Here is a 21,866-nt window from a genome sequence, read left to right as displayed (position 1 = left end):
AGGTGGGGGGAGAATGGGGTAAAAGGTACAGGGAATAAGAAGCATAAATGGTAGGTACGAAATAGACAGGGGAAGGTTAAGAATAGTATAGGAAATGTAGAAGCTAACTTATATGTATGATCCATAGACATAAAATAAGGGGGAAAATGCTGTTGGGGGGGTGCAGGGCAGAGGGGAATAAAGGGCAGAAAAAAAATGGAACAACTGTAGTAGCATAATCAATACAATATACTTAATTTTTTTTAAACCTCAGAATTAAATTTGCAATCCAGTTCTGGAATTTTCTATAAACTTATTGTATGATTTATTTTTATCTATTTAGTTTATCATGATATATTACTATATTCATTTCTGTTAGCTTCCTGAAATCCTTTCTTGGAAGAAATAAGATTATGAATAATTAAATTTACAAATTCATCAGTCATATGGCTATTTTTATTTATTTATATCCATAGCTACTTCCAAAAAGGATTTCAATTGTCTCCATTAGGTATAACTAAAAATAAATAGAAGCTTAGATTGTATTTACTTCAGTTTCATTTTGCTTCCTGGAGGTATGACACACACACAGACCATTTGGGTGAGTACTCACTGTGAGACCTAAAGAATGAACTGCAGTAAAAGATAAATTATTTACTCCATAGAGATCATTGAAGACATAAACTGGCTGTTGTTTAATGCATAGAGATAATTTAAGAAATTGAGTTTTTTACTTAGGATAATTCAGGACAGAAATAAGAGACATCTTTTCAGGTATCTCTATGGATGGACAAATGGCATTACTAGACAAGCCACCTTCCAATATCTTGACAGAGAGAAGACTCCCTCCAGACCTTAGTCATGACCCTGGGGGGTTTGGGAAAAACTCCCAGACTGAGAAGATTAAATTTCTACCATCCCTGAAAAGTAGGAGGTTGAAATGGAAATTACATTTTTAGAATAACAGAGTTCTATGTCCTGTACGCCTTAATATGTATACATACTGAGGCTGATAATATGAAGCGGGATGATATGTTTTTTCTGTATACATGCATATGCCCATGTGTATGAATTATATATGCATAATACTTCTCTGAGGAAAACTGGTAGTAAATATAGAAGCCAGTTTTTGTTTAAAGCCTATATTTTACCAAAAAAAATTCCTATACATTTTCCTGTGGGATTAAAACTGGCATTATTTTTTGTTTGTTTTCATCAGAAAAGGTAAAGTGGTTTGTTTTATGTAATACAGTTATTTTTAAATAAATATTAGGAATATCAATAGGGACACTTAAAGTAATTGACATGATATATTTCTCCAAGTAGAAAAATCTTTTACTGTAACTTCAAAGTATTTGGGGGAGTGTTTTCTTTTGTTTCCAGGTGAAAAGTTGTGCCCTAAAATTGTTAAATGAATAATGAAGTTGATACAGTAGGTCTATGATAATGAAATAATCAAAATATTCTACATATTGTTTGACCTTGAACATTAAAATTTATTGAGTAACGTATGGTATGCTTGTACCATACTGAGCCATCTTTTCTTGCCCTATTTTCACTGTCACCTCCTCTTCTACAAATACGACCCTCTCTTGAGTCTAACACATGGAATAGATAAATTCTTCATTATGGCAATTTCATGTAAATGCTTTTTTCTCTCCTGAAATCATGGGTCAGATAAATTATTTAAAAATAATTAGCAGGAACTGATTGTTGTGTGTGTGGTGCTCAAGACCCAGAAGCACACATATCACAACTACAACTATAATGCAAATCCACCAGCAAACCCTTTACCGGATCAAGAGCATGGCTTTGTCCGTACACTTCCTGCAGCTTGCTGTGGATTTCTGCCATAGGACTTTCCCATCTTAATTCATAATATTCTGTTTACAAAAGCATCTCCTTACCTGGACCATAAACCCCCTGAGGGCAGTAACAGTGCCATGCGGTCTTTGTATCCCCCTCAGTACCCAACACAGCTTTGTGCAGATCTGCCCTATAACAAGTGTGCGCTGAATTAAAACGATTTGCAACATGACCTAAAGGGAAAGTCTATTTACCCAAGGTCTCACTTACAGTAATTCATTTAGGTAAACAACCAACAGTTCAGCCAAGAACTGGCACGATACAGCAGCCATGAAAAGTTGGTGCTGCCTATTCATGTGTTTCTCTCCGCTGCCTGTCGTGCGTCTCAAATGACTGCAGAGCCGAGGCTCTGATGGACTGTCCTTGCCATTAGCCCGTGGCCATCTGTCTTGCCAGACTGCGAATGGCAGTAGGTCAAGGGATCCAGGCATGGAGCCAAAACCAGGAAACCAGGATACAGACAAGAATGAGGGTCACAACAGTAATGGGGTTGGTCAAAAGTCACTAAGCAAATAAAAGTCAAAAAGACACTGACAGCTAAGGCCACAGAATGCCAAAGGGCCTAACAATGAGCAAACGGGAAATCAGCAAAAGTTGAAGCTTAGCCCAGAGTGGAGGGTTATTATGCCCAAATGAGGTTACACACAGATGGAAAGATAAACTTACAGGATTGAGAAAAGTTACTTGTCGTGTAACTTTAAATAATAGTCCCACGACCAAACCTACAGTGCACTTTGAGCTAAACAAGTTTTTAATAAACCTTGTAATATCCAATGAGAAGCACGATTATGTTGCATTGTCTTATTGTCTGATAAAACATTAATTTATTGCATTTCAACATTTTACATTGACCATAATTTTTACTAATCTTTTTTGGATATTCTTCTGTTTTGGAACACATCAGGAACTTCAAAAATATAAGATACTTGACTTAAGTGGCACTTAAGAGAGTCCACTCTATATATTGTTTTTTTATCATATTAACAAGCAAACATCTAAGCAAACAAAATTCGTCCATCTCTTTCCTCAGCAAGACCACATCTGATCTCCTTACCCAGCTTTGTGAGGCCTTCTGTAACCTGGCTCCACCCTACTGTTCCAACTGATTTTTCCAGCCTTAACTCATACTATTGGTAAAGAATGAAGCTATCCCTCTCGACTTGCTCTCCTCCATGGCAGAAATAAAGAGGAAGCTACGGGTTCCATTAGCTCTGCATCAGTCTGAGCCTTCCTGAGCTCCCCTCACCATTGGCAGGAGTAAGGAGAGGACCTCAGTCCCAGCATGTTCCTGGCAAGTCCTCTACATTTTCCTCCCCTGACACACTCACAGCCTTGCCACCACCATATGCCTTGACACCTCTGGGGCGAGTTTCTCCCCTGTGTCTGTACACATATGTCAGAGAAGGCCATTTGAACCTCCAGGTCCAGACTCATTCCCAGAATCATGATACCATCTCTCATCATACTATTGCTCTCCTTTCCTCACTTTTCTTGTAACATTTGACATAAGATACATTTTCCTTATTAGGTGGCTGTCTGTCTTCCTCAGCTAAAACACAGCCTCTGTGAGGACAGGAATCTTTGTCAGTTTGGTTTTCTGCAATATCTTCTCTGATGAGAACAAGGCCTGGAACAAAATCGGCACCAAATATTTTTTCTAATGAATGGATGAAAAAAATATTTGAACAGTCTGCTCTACATGTTGGATACAAGCAAATATTACACTGTTCCACCACTCCATTCGAATAGTTCCTGATACTGCAGCTGGGAGCCCTCCCTCGCTCCTGTCTGCAAACCTATGTGTCAAGACCCAGCTACCACCCCTCCTCTTCCAGAAAGCTCTCTCAGCACTCCTGCTGCAGGTATCTTGTCCTCCTCTGAACTGCCATGGTACTTGCTGTCACTTAACCATTAGTCATTGCCTTGCCTGTGCCAGCTCTGCACAGCTATGTAGAACCATTTTCTATATCTACTGTGCTTATTTAACTTATCACTTTTAATGTGTCTTCTAAACTGGATTGTGACATGATAAGAGCAAGAATCTTAATTTTATCTTCCTTATTTTCCCTACAAAGCCTTCCACAAAATAGGAGTCCAGCAGATTGTTGCTGAATAAATGACTGAAATAATTTCATTTTAAAGGCAAAACAAATATAATTTTCAGTTACCTATTGTAAGGATGGGATTGGAGCTTCTCTTTGTTGTTGTTTACCTTTGAGTAAAAATAGAATAATAGATGTGAAAGTATTTCAGGAAACATGTCATAAGTTAGAAACAGTAGAGCAGTGTGAAACTGCCTTGGGACAGGCTTAATACCACAGTAGGCCTTGTCTACCCAACATCCATTTACTCTACCCTGGCAAACCCTGACATCATTTGGGTGTCCACTCTCCCCTGCACAGTCATATGCCTTAGGGGAAATTGTCGAAGACTCATTCCGAGGGAGTGAGTTCTGAATTCTATAAGCTAACTAAGGGGGTCCCACTGTTCTTGCCATCGGTTGTGTTACTCATTTGATGCAGTTCAATCTACTGAAAAATGAGCTACAGTCTATTGGGAGACTTCTGGGCAAGACTCCTTGACCTTCAGAAAAAACGTGATGGAAAAGACAGCTCCATCTTCTGTCCTGGACATTGTTCTTTGTGGGTGCGATGCAGCTATCTCGTGTGCAGGCAGAGGCTAGACTGAGGACAAAGACAGCAAAATGGAAGTCCGAAAAGAGGGAAGGAGCCTAGGTCTTTGTTAGCTGAGCTAACCACCCTACAAGCCATTCTTCTTTTGACTTTTTTCAATGAGATAAAACATTTCTATATTTTAAGTCAATTGGAGGCAGCTGCTTTCTGTTACTTGCAGACACAAGTACTCTACATGATGCAATGTTTTAAATGTTTGCTCAGAATAGAATGGGAACAAAGTACTGGACATAAATGTTCATAGCAGCCTTAATAATAGTTGCCAAAACCTGGAAACCAAAACCCAAATGTCCATCAACTGATATTTGGATAAGAAAATTATAGTATATCCACGCAATGGAAGGTTACTCAGTAATAAAAACAGAACTCTTGATACATCCAACAGTATGGATAAATCTCAAAAGCATTATGCTAAGTGAAATAAGCAAGCCACAGAAGGCTACATAGTACAAAATTCCATTTATCTAATATTCTAGAAAAGGAAACACTACAGTGTGATGTTTAATCTTATATGGCAGCCTGGCCAGGCCATGGTAGTCGGTTTGTGCTCAAACACCTGTCTAAATGTTACTGTGAAGGTATTTTTAAAATTGCGATAAAATATACATAACAGAATTTATTATCCTAACCACTTTTCAGTGTATATATGTTCAGTAGTGTTAAGTATGTTCACATTGTTATACAACCAGTCTCCAGAACCCTTTCATCTTAAAAAATTGCAACTCCATACCCACCCGTTAAACAACAACTTTCCATTTTACTCACCCCCTGCTCCTGACAACCACACTTTCACTTACTGTCGCTACGAATTTGGCCACTCTAGGTATCTCATATAAGTGGAATCATACAGAATCTGTCTTCTTGTGACTGGCTTATTTTACTTATCCCAATATCCCCAAGCTTTACCCATGCTGTAGCACATGTCACAGTTTCCTTTTTAAAGCTGAATAATATGACATTGTATGTACATGCCACATTTTATTGACACATTCATATGTGGATGGACACAGCAACTTGGGTTGCTACCACCTTTTGGCTGTTATAAATAATGGTGCTGTTAACATGGCTACACAAATATTTCTTTGAGATCCTGCTTTCAATTATTTGGGGTATATACTCAGAAGTGGAATTGCTGAATCATATCGTGTGAAGATTTTTTTTTTGAAGTCATTAACATTTAAATCAGTCAACTTTGAGTGAAGCAAATTATTCTCCATAATGTGGCTAAGCTTCATCCAATCAGTTAAAGGCTTTAAAAGAGAAAGCTCAAGTGCCCTCAAGAGAAAAGGAATTCTGCCTTTAGACTACTTCAGACCTGAGCTGCAACCCCAGTTCTCCTTTTGGTCTCCAGTTTATAGGCTTGCCCTGTAGATTTCAGACTTGCACTCTTACAGTCATGGGAGGCAGTTCCTTAAAATAAATCCCTCTAGATAGATTAGAGAGAAACAGAGATGATAGAGATAGGAATAGAAAGACAGAGAGATAGAGAGGTAGGTAGGGAAATAGAGAGATAGGGAGAGATAAATAGACATAGCGATATAGAGATACAACCCTTTAGTTCTGTTTCTCTGGAAAACCCTAATACATATAGGGACAGAAAACAGATTGGTAGTTGTAGGGCCCAGGTCTGGGGAAAAACAGATTTACTGCAAAGAAACAGAAGAGAGTTTTTTGCAATGAGGTGAATATTCTATATTCTGCACTGTCAATTACAGTAGCTGCTAAACACATGTGACTATTAAGCACTTGAAATGTGACTAGTCTGTATGGAGATGTGCTGTATAAAGACAAATCAGATTTCAAAGACTTTGTGTGAAAAAATAATGTAAAATATCTCATAACTTTTATATTGATTACATATTGAAATGATATACGAGGTGCTGGAAAAGGTCCAACCACTATTAATATGAGAATGGTTTGTGCAACATCGATGTAACCTGGCAGCCAGGGAGAGTGGACTGGAATGTGCATGCGTGAACAATGACAACTTCACTGTACTAGTCAGTGAGGGCAGTAGATGCCCTTGAGTGAGCAATGTACAAAGTACTGTGTGGTCGTCAAATTCAAAATGATTAAGCGAGTGGAGCAACAAATCTGTATCAAATTTTGCATCAATTTTGAACATTCCTCCATGGAAACTATTTTGATGATTCAGTAGGCTGCAGCTACAGGCAACTGGTGATTGGCAGCTTTATCATGCATCAACACACCCACTCATGCATCACATCTCATTCAGTTTTTTGGTGAAACATCAAATCACCGAGGCAACACAGCTACCATGCAGCCCAGACATGGTGCCCTGCAACTTCTGGCTTTTCCCAAAATTAAAATCACCTTTGAAAGGGAAGGGATTTCAGATCATTGATGAGATTCAGGAAAATAAAACAGGACAGCTGATGGTGATTGGAAGAACTGTGTGAGGTCCCAAGGTGCCTACTTTGAAAGGAATTGAGGCATCATTGTCCTATGAAAATTGTTGCTTGTATCTTCTTCAATAAATATCTCTACTTTTCATAATACATGGCTGGGCAGACCTCATGTTTTTATGTTTAGTTAAATAAAATATATATAAAATATATCATTAAAATAAATTTCACCTGTTTTTTTCTTACTTTTTAATGTGGATACTAGAAATTTAAAGTTATATATGTGGTTTATATTATATTTCTGTTGGGACATGCTGTTCTCTATCTTGATTGTGATGTTGGGTACATGACTGTATACTGTACCCAATACTGGCAAAGCTGACAAAACTCTTTTTTTTGGCACATTATGCTTTATTATTTAAAGAAAGGTAAAAACACAACTGAAACACACAGAAAAAGATTTGTGTAGTATATGGAGAAGGTGCTGTAACTGAATGTGTCAAAAGCTGACAAAACTCTTGAACTGTGCACTCAAAAGGATGAATTTTATTGCATGTAAACTATACTTCAATAAACTTAATTTTAAAATATGGGCTGGGAAAAATAGAAACAATTTTATCATACAAAAAAGTATTACATTATAATATTTGTATTATGCTGGTCCCTAATGTTGTATCTTTGCTTGTGCTGTTCCCAGTGTCTAGAAATAACCTTATCCATTTGTAAAGAACTGGCTGAGTCAGTTTCATGCATCATCCCCATTCCTGCTCTTTCCTGCCACTCTGATCTGTCTTCTCAAATCCTTACTGCAATGACAGTCCATTTAACTCTTCCCTCATAACATGAAATTTGAGCTTGTTGGGTCAGATACCAGTCATGAGAGTAGGAAGGACTTAGGAGCAGTGATTGTGTTCAAAGGGTAATGAACTCAAAACATGAGATCCTGCTAGTTTGGTTTCAAAGACCAGGACTGACAGCCCAATGCTACAGCTCAGCTCAGAATGTTTTCTAGGTGTTATGGGGTATATTAGGTATGTCTTCCTAGCTGGAGCAAGTTAACTAAAGCCAGGAACCATGTCTTATCCTTCTTGGACAACATCTGGGATAAAAAACTGCCCTTGACCTTGAGGTGCCAGACTACTGTATCTGACACTGATAGCAGCCCCTGTCCTAATTGAATCCTGGCCCTTCAAGGACTCCATATCCCCTGTGGCTCTCTCAAGGGTATCTATTTCTTCTCTCACACCTCATGTACCTCAGAATCTATACAGATTGTTGGTGTCTACCTTATTTCCTCTTTGATGTTTCCAGAACCATAGTTGTTCACCGTCTTGGAAAAAAAAGAAAGTTCTTTTAAAGAACATGAGTTTATGCTATTTCACCTCCTTCCTTTCCTCATCATATCTGGAAACTTCATTGTACACCCCTTATTGTCAAATCTTTGGAACCTGGTTCACATTGTCCTCTCCACTCTTGGTCCTGCTGTCAGTGACCCAAAGGGACAGCCCATCCAGCCCCTAAATTAACTTAATCTGGTTAAATTTAGCTGATAAACTTGCGCAACATGGGTAGAGATATTTAGCTGTCTACAGCTCCTGTTCCCTAATTCCATTCTTTCTCTTCACCAACCTTTGACGTTCTGGGGGGAATCCACTGAAGAAGGAGAAAGACCTGTACAAGAATAGGATGCGTGAGATACTAAAAAGATTTGAGGCTCTCCGGAAGCCTGCAGGGGGGTGATTTGTTTCAAAATGCTTATGGTTCCCCTTATAATTTAAGAATTTTTATACAAGTAATATCTTGTAGTGAGAGAATGTTGAATAATATAGGCAAAGAGAACAAAAGTTAAAATAACCCATAATTTTACCAACCGGAGGAAATCACTGTTATCCTTTCAGTAAATATCTCTTCACAGACTTCCCTTTCTAAGCATTGAAATTTTCTTTTTAATAAAATGCCAACCTGGGAAATTATAACCTGCTTTTTACATTTGAAATTGAGTAATGTCTTTCCAAATTAAAATATTTTCCTTTATATAATCACTTTTCATTTTATACCATAATTTATTTAACTAATTCACAATTTTTGGCCATTTAGCTCATCTGCAGTTTTTTTTTGTTATTATCAATAGAATAAAATGAGCAACTTTGTAGCTAGATCTTTATGTACATTTGTAATTTCCTTAGAGTAAATTCCTATAACATAATCTCTGGGTTAAAGAATTTTCAATGTTACATATAATAATGTCTAAATATATTTTAGATAGAACATCTAAGATCTGTGAATAACTACGTGTTTTTACATCTTACTAGACTATTGTGTGACAGAATTTCCTCTCTAAGATATATCAACAAGTAACTAAACTTTGCTGTCTGAATTAGTATGAAAGATTTTTGTTTATTTATTCATTCTTAACATTGCTGGCCTTTCTCACATTCATTCAACAAATGTTTATTTAGCATCTACTATGTGTGAGACACTGTGCCAGATGCTAGGAATAGGAAGTGAGTAAATAAATAAATAAATACAAAAAGACAGAAAGATAAAAGAACAGGTCCTTATGTGTAACTAGACCACACACCACTACAGCCTTTCTGAAACCTAATAAACACTACCAATATTTGGTGCTGAGGAAGTACTGTGTGAGAATTGTATTATTAGATTGCTAATATCATTAATTAATTATTTTCCTTTTTTATTTTTCATTATAGAAAGGACTTCTGCAGTCCTATTAATTCTAACTAAACTCAGTTTGATTTTTCTAATTTTGCCAAGGAATTAATGTTGGTCCTAGTCAAAAGAAAGTCCCTCCACACTATCATTGTGTTGGATAAACTCTACACAGGGCACAAATGGTTGAAGTTCAGACCTCCCCCCCAAGCCCCAAGGAAATGCACTTTTCAACCTCAGGAGACATCTTATTGGATGAACATATCAGACTTATTTTTCAAATGTTATACACTTATGCAGTAAGTGGGGGAAAGAAATACTCTTTCAGTTCTCTTTGTAATCAAAACAAAAAATCCATACAGGATAATTTTTTTCTTACTAAACACTGTTTAAAATGCATTATTATACCAAAGAACACAATTTTTTCTATATTTCAACCACAGCTGAAAAAGTAAAAGTTTTCCACTTATATTCAGCTTTAGAGTATTCAAAGCACTTCTCCATACTACTCATTTGAATCTCAAAACAACCTCGGGGAGTCTTCAGACTCAAAATATTACCTATTTTTGCAGAGAAGGAAACCAAAGCTGAAAGTAAGTAGCTTACCCAAACTCACACAATTATTATGACTCAAATATGCTGCTCAGAAGTCAGTTTAGCCATAATATAATCAAAGAAGCCTTTGAAAAAGTCTCATTCAAGACCGGACTAATTTGTCTTTCCAATGGGTTCCCATTGCCCGTGCCTGTCCCTACTAAAGCACTCCTTTCACCAGAGCTTCTCAAACTTCAGTGCCCATGCAAACCACCTGAGAATCCTGTTAAAATGTCCATTATGATTCAGTTGATTTGGGAGTGGGACCTGAGATTCTGCATTTCTTACCAAATCTGAGTGATACTGATATTTCTAGTCTAACACATATCAGTGGATCAATAGACTGTTTCTTGTTTTATTTTGTTTTGTTGTTAATTCTGCTGCACTCCGCTGAAGCTCCAATAAGGCCATGACCTATGCATTTTTAATCACAGCATTCCCAGCATTTAGCTCAAGATTTGACAAGTTATAAATGTCTCAGTAAATATGAAGTGAATGAATGAATAAGTAAATTAACAAAGAAATAAATAAAATCCATCTTTGCTAGCCTAGAGTTGTTTCCCTTATGTGAGGCTCTCTCAAAATCATGCGCCAGGACTACCCCTTGCTTTTAACTACCACACTAATTAAGGTGAACTCCAGCTTCCTTAAGAAACTCATCTCAGTGTCTAGGCACACTAGAGTGCTGTTCTTTTTTTCTTGCTCCCCTATGTACATGCGTGTTCCCATTGTGGACAGGAGAGGGAAAGCAGGGAATGCTCTGTTCCATTCAGTCATCAGAATCCAGGCTGACAGAGGTTTGGAGACCTTCAATGTCACCTTCAAAATCAATATTTAACTGGCACATGCAGCCTGGAAATAACCTATCACTTCTGCCTCTATTCCAAGAGAATCTGTGAAATATAGTCTTTGGTTAGGTAGTTGCTCTCTACCAACAATATACTAGAGAAAAGAGCAGGAATGTCAGGTGGACACAGCCCCCTCTACTTCTATATGATCCGTGTGACTACCCACTGCCCTTTAATGGCACTCCACACTTCCCCAGACTGTACGACAAATCAACGATTTTTCCCTTTCCCTGAATCTCCTTTACCCCCCTCAAGCTCCCTCTGTTCAATGCCTACCCATCTTTCAGTGCACACCTCAAAACATAGTGTTTACGCAGTTTTTCCAGATCTCCTAAATAAATATGTTATCCCTCCTTTTAAAAATCTTCCTCATCCTTCGCACTTTTCTAATTATTTCTAACACATTCTATCATGCATTTCAGTTACGGATGTACTCATAAGTGTCCAAAGAGCAGGAACTATCCCTGAATCATCTTGGTAGCCTTCTCCACATCTAGGAAAAAAGCAATCTTACATATAACAGTAATTCACTAAATAGTGCCATCTATAAGTTGAACTGAAACCACATACAATAAATATAAAGAGCTCATCTGGTAAAAAGCCTTGCTCTCTGTTTTCCAACACGAGGAGACAGCTATAACTCCAAAAGTGAAACAAACTAGAAGAACTACCAGTGCTCAAAAGCTACAAATATAGCTAGAGCCATGGTATAAAATGAAGTACTTCTGGTTCATATACTTCTACTGAGCAGCGCTGTATTTTATACACTCTTTCTTTAATGGTTCAGACATACAGTCCTTAACATCACATGGAGACTCATAACCTTCAGAATACAACATGAATCAGCTGGCTGCACTGCAAAGGGAATATAAAATGCCATCAAGAATGTCCTAACTGAAACAGTAAACTTTTAAAGTACAAACAATTCATCTGTTAGCAGCCTGGCATTTGGCTGTCTAGAAAGTAAATACATTAGAAAGATATCTGTAAAGAGATTCCATTACCTGAGTAAGTGAGAAATTTTCAGTCATGGGTGTATAGCAGATCCAGGGCAGGAGTGCGGTGATCTAGCCTTTTCGCACTGGACGCTGCATAAGCAATCCCTTGGCCCTAATGTGAAGACTTTCTAATTGCCAGTCCTTGAATCTGTAACAACCTCCTTAGGCTGAACCAGATTTGTCCTCATTTACCAGCTAATGGGGTGTGGATTATTAAATATACAATCTACTGGGTTGGCCAAAAAGTCTGTTAGTTTTTTTCCATAAAATAAAACACACATTTTTCACTTTCAACAATAACTTTATGGATTCTGATATTTGGAGTATGTCGGGTATCTCCCACTATTGACTTCTAGTGGGTGGAGGCCAGGGGAGCTGCTAAACATCTTCCAATACATAAGACAGCCCCACAGCAAGGAATTATTTGGCCAAAATGTCAATAGTACCAAGAAACTTTGCAAACCACCTTTGACACATTTGATCAGTCACAGTACCTTTTCCACACACTGCACAAATCTTTTTCTGCATTTCAGTTGCATTTTTACCTCTCCTGAAGTAATAAAGCATAATATGCCAAAAATGTTGTGTATTTTCTTCCGTCTTCAATATTAAAATGACTACACAAAAATTCACCAATTTGGATAAGTTTTTTTTAATGCACAATGATATGTCAGCTGTCACAATACAATCTAACAAAATTGTTTCAAATGATGTTAAAGACAACTAAGCACTACTAGAGCCATCTTACAAAAAAAAAAAAAAAAAAAAACCCTAAATGACCTTTTTGGCCAACCCAGTATAAAAGAATGTCATTAAAAATCTAAGTCTGAAAACAAATATGAGCCCCATTATCTTACCTTCTGGTTCTTCAAAACCTTGACTAAATGGTCTGGTTTTCTTCAGGGTGCTCCAGGGAACCCAGTGTCTGAGCTTAACTGCTCACCCAGAGAAACAGTTTCTGCTTTGGCTTAAGAACAGCTGTGACTTTTCATCTGAAACCTGGAATCAGCCGCTTTCTACAGCTCAAACTTTTCAGGGTGCAAATGGCTACCTTAGAAGGGAGCAGCAGTTAAGAAAATGTAGGTAGAGACTTTTCCCATGTGAAGAGATCCTCTTCATTCTTTACACTTCCCTGTTGGTTTTCCAATTGGCCCTGTACACAAAGAGCACAGACAGACTCAAGAAAGGTAAATCACTGTAGATTGGAAGGTGGCATTTCTAAAACGCAAGGGAACCTACATATGAGGCTTCTCTTGGGAGCTACAAGATGAGTAGATCTCCACATCCCCAGCAGAATCTTGAAAATTTATACAGAGGCATTAACTGGGCTCAGTCGGGTTTACCATCCAGACGGTCTCAACAAAACATTACTCTGTCACAGCTGTGTTCTGGAAAACTGCTCCCCCGTGGGAATGCTGGGCAGAAAGTACATTCTGAGGGTGTGGAGGGGGTGAAGAGTCTCTCATTGCCTGCATCCAGCTCACAGGTCAAGCAGCAGTCAGGTCCTTTTGAAGACCGCCTCTAACACTCCGCCCCTCATAACCCAACCCTCCCCAGCCTAAGAGACTTCATAAATCAGTGGTTCAGATCATGGGGCTCTTAGTAAGAAAAATGGGTTACTTATTTAGGGCATCATTGTCTTAACCTATGTTTCCTCTTGCATGTGCCTACATTATTGCTGTGTATCCGCCCGGAAGGCAGCCAGACAGCTGCCACCTGAGTGCCCTCCGTATTAAAGAAACCCCTTGCTGACCACGCAAATTGCAGGAACACGGTGTGTAAGATTGTAAGAGCTGCTCAGGAGGGGTGGAGTCCTACAGGAGGTCTTCGTGAGCACATGACTTCCGTTCAAGAGAACATGATCGCTGTTGGACTTCGGTTAAGATTTGGCCAGCAGTCGCGGAGATCTACTTAGTCACTTGCCAGTCCCAAGACAAGCCTCGTATGGCAGTTGCCTTGCTCATAAAAACTGCCACCTTCCAACCAGGAGTGGTCTGCTTTCTTTGGGTTCTCCTTGCCCTCTGTGTCTCAGATTTCACCTGGGGAATTTCTGAGGCTGTGAACCAACATTTCCACCACCACCACACACCCAACTGTAAAGCAAATGAGTGCAGAAGAATAAAAGAGAAAAAAAAGTAAATGAGCAAAGTTCCTTGCTGGGAAAAGGGGAAAACATAGGATCAGAGTAAGAACTTTACACCTTAAACACTGAAAAAATTATAGTGCAATCATTCCATCACCTCTGGTATATGTAAAGGAACCTCAACAAAGTTCTGATTTCTCATGTTGATTACTCAGGGAAATATAAAATGTGAAACTTTTTCCAAAGAATATTAGATACCACAATTTTATGGGTCTCCTGAGACAAAGCTTTCCTATTAAGTAGTCCCTTAGGATCTTGGGGCTACAGAAAGTAGTTAGCACCTAATTCTATGGCTGTCACTTTAAAAGGTAAGATTTCTGGGAATTACGACAGGTAATCCAGCAAACTGAATTTATTTAAGTTTAATCATTAATTTATCGATTAAACTTAAGTTATTAATTAAAAGGGCATCTGAGGATCTTCCATTTGACCATGGTGGATATTGCAGAGGACACAGAGTTAAGTAAAGCAGCAGCCTTACCTTCAAGGGGTCAATTGGCTGGGAACTTTTGTTGTAGTTTTTGAGTGCAGATGCAGTAGAAAAAGGTTTATAAAGTACAAAAGCAATGATAGGACACAGAGGAATATAAGTTCCCAAAGGACGTGAGGGTTCAGAGGATGGAAAGAAGATAACTGGGTGGATGGAGTAAGAAAAGAATTTATAAATAGGGTTTGAGAAAAGTCTTAAGACGTGAAGGATGGCAAGTGTCTTGTCAAAGGAAACAGAGGTTAAGGAAATTGATGTAAAAAAACAGCATAAACAATAGCATTCATCATCATCATCATCATCATCACAATTGGCATTAACTGAGTACTCACTTTATGTTAGGCACTGTGCTTAGTTTTTTTACCTGAGTTAACTCCTGTAATCTTCACCACAATCAAACTTAGAGTCTATTATTTGCATTTTACAAAAGAGGAAACTGAAACTCTGGTCAATTGCCCAGGACCATATAGCTAAAAGTAACACAATCTGAAACTGAGAATAGTTCAGGTAACTGAAAGATCAAGCTTGAATAGAGCATTTAGTGCATATAGGTAAATAAAGGGAACTAAGTCTAGCAATGGGGGTCAGAACTTCCCCAGTTTCCAAATGCTGAAATAAGGACTTTGTGCTTTGTTGGCAGGCAACAGGCAGCTCCTGAAAGGGGCTGAGTGTGTTTTGACATTGCCCAAGCTAATAGCATTATGAAGACCTACTGCGGTGGAAGGATCTAGAAAGACAGTAAGACCAAGAAGTCACTGCCAATTTTCCAGGTAAGAAGCAAACTTAGAGTGAGGGTCTTGATAATGAAATGAGGTAAGAAGTGTGGTAAACATAAGAAGGTCAAATCAATAGAACTTGTCCATTGACTGAGTTCTAGAAATCTTAGAGAAAATAGGAAGTGAACAGCGGCTCCCAGATTTGGGGTTAGAGGCTAAAATGGTGGTTTCAGAAAAAGAAATAAGCAAGGAAAAAATGTTGATGGGAAAACAATACATATAAAAGCCTCCACCTACTACTGCTCTTCCTCCTCTTCTTCTTCCTCCTTTTCCTTCTCCTCCTCATCATCATACCATCACCACCACCATAGTCTACAAGTGATGGCACTTAGTCTGTACCAGGCTACATTGTACACATGTTAATAATGTAGCACTAAAAGCCAGGTATGAAGTGCACACTAACAATGTCCTCATTTTATAAAGACAGACATGGAGGTGCCCATGCCCCCTTTGTCAAATATTAATTGACCATAAGAACATTGGGTTTTTTCTGGGCTCTCTATTTTGTTCCATGCATCTATGTGTCTGTTCTTATGCCAGTACCAGACTGTTTTGATTACTGTGGACTTGTAGCATAGTTTGATATCAAGTATTGTGATCCCTCCTACTTCGTTCTTCTTTCTCAAGATTTGACCAAGTGGGCATGAGCATACAGTGGAGTAAAAATAGCCCCTTCAATAAATGGTGTTGGGATGACTGGGCTGGTATGTGCAAAAAAATGAAAATAGATCACCAACTTACACCATACACCAGAATAAACTCAAAACAGATAAAAGGCTTGAATATAAGTCATGGCACCATAAAAGCCCTAGAGGAAAACATAGGCAGTAAAATTTCAGCTATCCCACTTAGCAATATTTTTGCCAATACATGTCTTAAGGCAAGGGAAATAAAGGAAAAAATAAATATATGGAACTACATCAAATTAAAAAGCTTCTTTACAGCTAAAGAAACCATCATCAAAATGAAAAGGGAACCAACTGTATGGGAGAACATATTTCCCAATGATACATCAGACAAGGGTTTGGTCTTGAAAATACATCAAGAACTCGTACTATTCAATACCAGGAAGACAAAAACCCAATTAAGAAATGGATGAAAGACCTGAACAGACACTTCTCCAAGGAGGACATACATATGTCCCATAGACATATGAAAATATGCTCAACCTCACTAGTCATCAGAAAAACGCAAATTAAAACCACAGTGAGATATCATCTCACAGCAGTCAGAATGGCCATCATTAATAAATCTACAAACATCAAGTGTTGGTGAGGATACAGGGAAAAGGGAATCCCAGTGCACTGTTGGTGGGAATGCAGACTGCTGCAGCCACTGTGGAAAACAGTATGGAATTTCCTCAAAAATACTAAAATGGAACTGCCTTTTGACCCAGCAATTCCACTGCTGGGAATATACCCCAAGAATCCAGAATCACCAATTCAAAAGAACTTATGCACCTCTATGTTCATAGCAGTGCTGTTTACAATAGCCAAGTTCTGGAAACAGCTTAAGTGCCCATCAGTAAATGAGTGGATTAAAAAACTGTGGTACATTTACACAATGGAATACTACACAGCAGAAATAAAGAAGGAACTCCTACCTTTTGTGACAGCATGGATGGAACTGGAGAATATTATGCTAAGTGAAATAAGCCAGCCAATGAAAGACAAATACCATATGATCTCCCCTATAAGAAGACCCTAATGAACAAGAAATAAACTAATGAACAAGATAGAACCACGGGCAGGGAAACATGGAACAGACTGACAGTGACCAGAGGGGAGGGTGATAATGGTAGAAAGAAGGGGAAGGGACTAGATAAAGAGCATGTATGAATGAATGACCCATGGACATGGACTACAGTGTGGGAATTGACTATGGGTGTGGGGGATAAAATGGGCAGAGAAGGCAAAGGGGGAAAAATTGGGACAACTGTAAAAGAATAACAATTAAAAATTAAAAAATAATAAGGAAGTGAAGAGATAGGAAAATGACTTGCCCAAGGTTACATCATTAATGAAAAAGCAGTAGAGCCTGAATTACAAACCTAAGCATTCTGGCTTCAAAGTCCACCTTGAAATTTTTTAAACTGAGTGAGGGGCAAATATCCAAATGTTCTTGTTGGAAAAACTTTTTTATTGGTGCTTCTCAGTAGTGTTCATAAGGGAAATTAGGCTTAATAAACAATCTCATACTTGCTGGGAGGACCTCTATCCATGATAGTACATGCAGAATATCAGTACTGAAGCCTTCCCTTGTTTCTCCTTCCACAGGTGGCCAGGTTTTCATTGGCTTGTACCTCGCAGTACTCCATTAATTTTGCAGAGGCTGCCTGCTAGGATCTGTCTCCCCAGCCCGTGTAATCCTCATTCTGCCCTTTATAAGTAATAGGGATATTCTCTGCTTTACAAAAGAGTATGTGACCATTCACACCTTTCATTCTTCAGGTCTAATACATCTGGACAATGTGTGATGCTGCCTGGGTTTTGTCTTTTCTTCAACAAGGCAATTTGAAAATATTTACACACAGGGTTTTACATGTGGTGGAGAATTCAGCTCTTGCTGTGGAGCTGGCTGCAGAGGAATTGTTTTCATTTTGCTCAATTACAGTCTTCTCCAGTGTCTTGGGTGATATATTTGTTTGATTTCTTTGTTTCTCTTTTCCTGGTTCCAAACAATGAAGTTGGGCCACTTGGGATCATGAGACAGTGAGCCACACCCAAGAAGAAAAGGAAAGGAAAGGAAAAGGGAAAGGAGGCCAAGAAGCCCCCAAGAGCCACCTGACATCTGGTGGCATAAGGAACCAAGTGGCTGAGTGAGGCAGCAGCTGGCCTGGGCCTTGCCTCTTGAGGCCAAGTGATGTAAAGCTGGCAAGACTGGGAGGGCACAAGAACAACGTTCCACATCATTCTGGACAGGACTCCAGGCCCACAAGCCACAGGTAGTGCAACATTGATGCTTTAGGACTTTCCCCCCAAACTTACTATGATAAGTTCTTTAAACATATAGAAAAGTTGAAAAATTGTTACATTGATCATAAGTATTTCTATTGCTTAAACTTGACAATTGTTAATATCTTTTAACATTGTACTATTTAGCTTTATCTGTGTGTGTACACATACATGAGTATACATTTATATATCTATGTATACATATATTTGTTTTACTGAACCATCTGAAAGTACCTTACAAATATCATCGTATTTTATTTATAATCATTTCAGCTTATCTCTAATAGAAATGAAAATGTTCTCCTTAAATAACATGCAATTATACCTCAAAAAACTAATAAATGTTTAATGTTCTCTAGTGTCTAGACAATTTTTTAATTTCTCATATCATTCCCAAAACATCTGATCAGGATCTAATCCTGGTTCAACTTTGCATTTGGGCGTCACGTCACTTCATTCTACTTTTTAAGTGTCTTTTTACTGCAGCATATTCACAGAAAAAAGCAACAAATCATGTGTCCAGCTCAGTTTTCACAAAGTAAACATATGTGTAACTACCACTCGGTCTGAGAAATAAAGTACTACCAGCTCCTCAGAAGTCTGCCTTGTGCTCCCCAAAGTGAACCACTACTCTGACATCAGTTACTAGTGATGACTTTTGCCTGAGTTTGAACTTTACATAATGGCCTCAAATACTTACACTTTGTTTTGTCTGGTTCCTTCCAAGCAGCAACATGCTTGTTCAATCCAACTGCATTGTCGAATGTAGCAGTAATGCCCATATTCTCAACACTATACACTTTTACATTTTATTAATATTCTATAATCTATTTGTCCATTATTGATTGGCCATTTGGATATCCTTTTCTGCAAAGCATGCTAAGTCTATGCACATTTTTAATTGGGTTTCCAATGACTTTAATTGATTTAAGAGTAATTTTTATACTAAGAATATGAGCTCTTTGTTACATATGTGTGTTCCAAATATATTCTTCCATGGTGGCTCACCTTCCGTTCTCTTAACTGTGTTTTCTGAGGAGCTATTTATTTCAATGAATTTCAATATTTCTTTTTATGGCTAGTGTTTTTTGTGTCCTTTTAAAGAATTCTCTGCCTACTCCAAAATCATAAACATATTCTCCTTTTGTTATCTTCTGTGAGTTTTACTGTTTCTCCTGTTACATTGAGATACGCAATCCATCTGGATTTAGCTTTTGAGTGTGACATGAGATAAGGGTCAGACTCATTTTTTCCATATAGATATCCCATTGAACCATTCCACTTATTGGAACAACCATCCTTTTTTTCTCTTCACTGCTGTGTCAACATTATCATACATCAGGTGACCACAAGTTTTAAATGTTATATTTTCAGTATAATTCAATTAAAAATTTTTAATTGCCAGTGTTATTTCCTCTTTGACCCATGGATTCTTTCCAAAAATTAGGGATTTTTAAAAATCATTGCATTACTGATTTCAAGTTTAATTATGATGCTACAATAACAGAAAAGTTGTGAAAAAAATCCTAAAATTGGGTATAAAGGAATAGCATTTGGCAGAGGAGCGCTTCTGATGAGAATGGTTTGAAAGGCTGAGCAAAATATAAAAATCAGCAACATGGTCTAGGAAATGAAAATAGCTAACAGAGGACAACAAATGGAATTATAAAACAAATACTGGATAGACCCTATGAAGAGCAAGAAATGAAAGGAAAGGAAAACAGATGGAATAAATAAAAAACAAGGGGTTATATGATAGTCATAAACTTAAGTGCACAGTAACTATAGTAAATGAAAAGGATCTAAAATCTCCAATTAAAAGAAAAAGATTGTCAGATATATTTAAAAAACAAACAATTCTTTCTTAACTTAAATATAAAGATGCACAAAACCTAAAAGTAAAAGAATGCACAAAGACATAGTAAGAGTATTAGTTTGCTATTGCTGCTGTAGCAAATTACCAGAAACATGGATGAAAACAACACAAATTTATTATCTTACCATTCTGGAGACAAGAAGTCTGAAATGAGTCTTTTGGGCCAAATTGAGGTGTCAACAGGGTTGTGTTTCCTCTGAGGCTTTAGGGGAGAGTCTGACCTTTGCCTTTGGCAGCTTTTAGAGGCTGCCTGCATTCCTCGTCTTGTGGCCCTATATCAGCAATCACATCACTCCAACCTCTGCAGCTGTTATCCCATTTCTTTCTCTGGTGCTCCTAGTTGTCATGTATGGAACATGGCCCTTACCAATATAACAGCACATATTATTTTCAAGTGCATATGTAACATTTATTCAAACTGATTATGTATTATATATTTTATATTATATTATAATATATATTATATGATTACATGACATAAAGTAGCTATCAACACATTTTAATGAATTTACATCATTAAGAATATTTGACCCTGCAATTCCACTGCAGAGATTATACCCTAAGAACCCTGAAACACCAATCCAAAAGAACCTATGCACTCCAATGTTCATAGCAGCACAATTTACAATAGCCAAGTGCTGGAAGCAACCTAAGTAAATGAATGGATCAAAAAACTATGGTACATTTACATAATGGAATACTACTCAGCAGAAAGAAAGAAGGAGTTCCTACCCTCTGTGACAGCATGGATGTAACTGGGAAGCACAATGCTAAGTGAAATAAGCCAGGCGGTGAAAGAAAAATACCATATGATCTCACCTATAAGTGGAACCTAATCAACAAAACAAAGAAGCAAGCAAAATAGAACCAGAGACAGTGAAATTAAGAACAAACTGACAGTACCCAGAGGGGATAGGATAATGAGGGGAAAGGAGAATGGGTTTTCAGGAACATCTATAAAGGACATATGGACAAACCCAAGGGAGTTTGGGATCAGGAGTGGAAAGTGGGGATGGCTGGGGTGGGGAGGAGTGGCAGGGGGGAAATGGAGACAACTATACTTGAACAACAATTAAAAAAAGGTAAAAGAAATAAAAAACAATAAAAAATAAAGAACATGGTGTAAAATACATTCTTCCCTTACATAAGCACCAGAAAACTAGTTTTGCTGTATTTCTCTGAATTCCAGGGACTCTATCTTCTAAATGTGATAAGAATGCATTTTAATCACAAACAAAAAATTAAGGTATTTGAATTCAGTACTCCTTTGGGGACTTATCCATCTCATTTTCTTTCTGAAGAGCAGAAGCATTTAGCTGCACTGAGTGAAGTGGGGACAATAATCATAAGTGTATTTACAGCTAACCCTTAGTATATAAAAACATGCTCCTGACTCCTAAACCCAAGGAGAAAAGTTGGGTGAGATTTTAACCTTCTTGAGTGCAAGGTCATGGGCTGTATATGTGGGATCTGCAGTGAATTTTTCAGTGGCCTGGAGTGGGTTGAAAACCCACTTGCTAATTTTTAATTATATGTTTTTGGGCAAGTCAGTTAGACACTCAGAACCTCTGTCTCTTCTTCTATAAAGTGATCAAAGTAATAGTAGTTCCTTCTTT

At 37.9% G+C, this 21,866-nt stretch overlaps 2 long non-coding RNA genes across 2 annotated transcripts in view; one reads left to right on the top strand and one right to left on the bottom strand.

The window, feature by feature from the left end:
• The window catches only part of LOC123478836 (uncharacterized), a 45,740-nt gene extending 32,269 nt beyond the window's left edge, over positions 1 to 13,471 (bottom strand). Inside the window, exons 1-2 of the long non-coding RNA XR_006654198.2 lie at positions 13,254 to 13,471; positions 12,872 to 13,167 (exon numbers count right to left, since the gene is read on the bottom strand). This is a non-coding gene — a long non-coding RNA (uncharacterized lncRNA). The remainder of the gene's footprint in view (positions 1 to 12,871; positions 13,168 to 13,253) is intronic.
• A 1,791-nt stretch (positions 13,472 to 15,262) lies between these two features.
• The window catches only part of LOC123478896 (uncharacterized), a 40,906-nt gene continuing 34,302 nt past the window's right edge, over positions 15,263 to 21,866 (top strand). Inside the window, exon 1 of the long non-coding RNA XR_006654301.2 lies at positions 15,263 to 15,414. This is a non-coding gene — a long non-coding RNA (uncharacterized lncRNA). The remainder of the gene's footprint in view (positions 15,415 to 21,866) is intronic.

The sequence above is a fragment of the Desmodus rotundus genome, chromosome 11 (assembly GCF_022682495.2).
Source record: "Desmodus rotundus isolate HL8 chromosome 11, HLdesRot8A.1, whole genome shotgun sequence".
Taxonomy (NCBI): domain Eukaryota; kingdom Metazoa; phylum Chordata; class Mammalia; order Chiroptera; family Phyllostomidae; genus Desmodus; species Desmodus rotundus.
The sequence above is the reverse complement of the archived record's forward strand: the minus strand, read 5'-3'. Positions and strand labels throughout refer to the sequence as shown.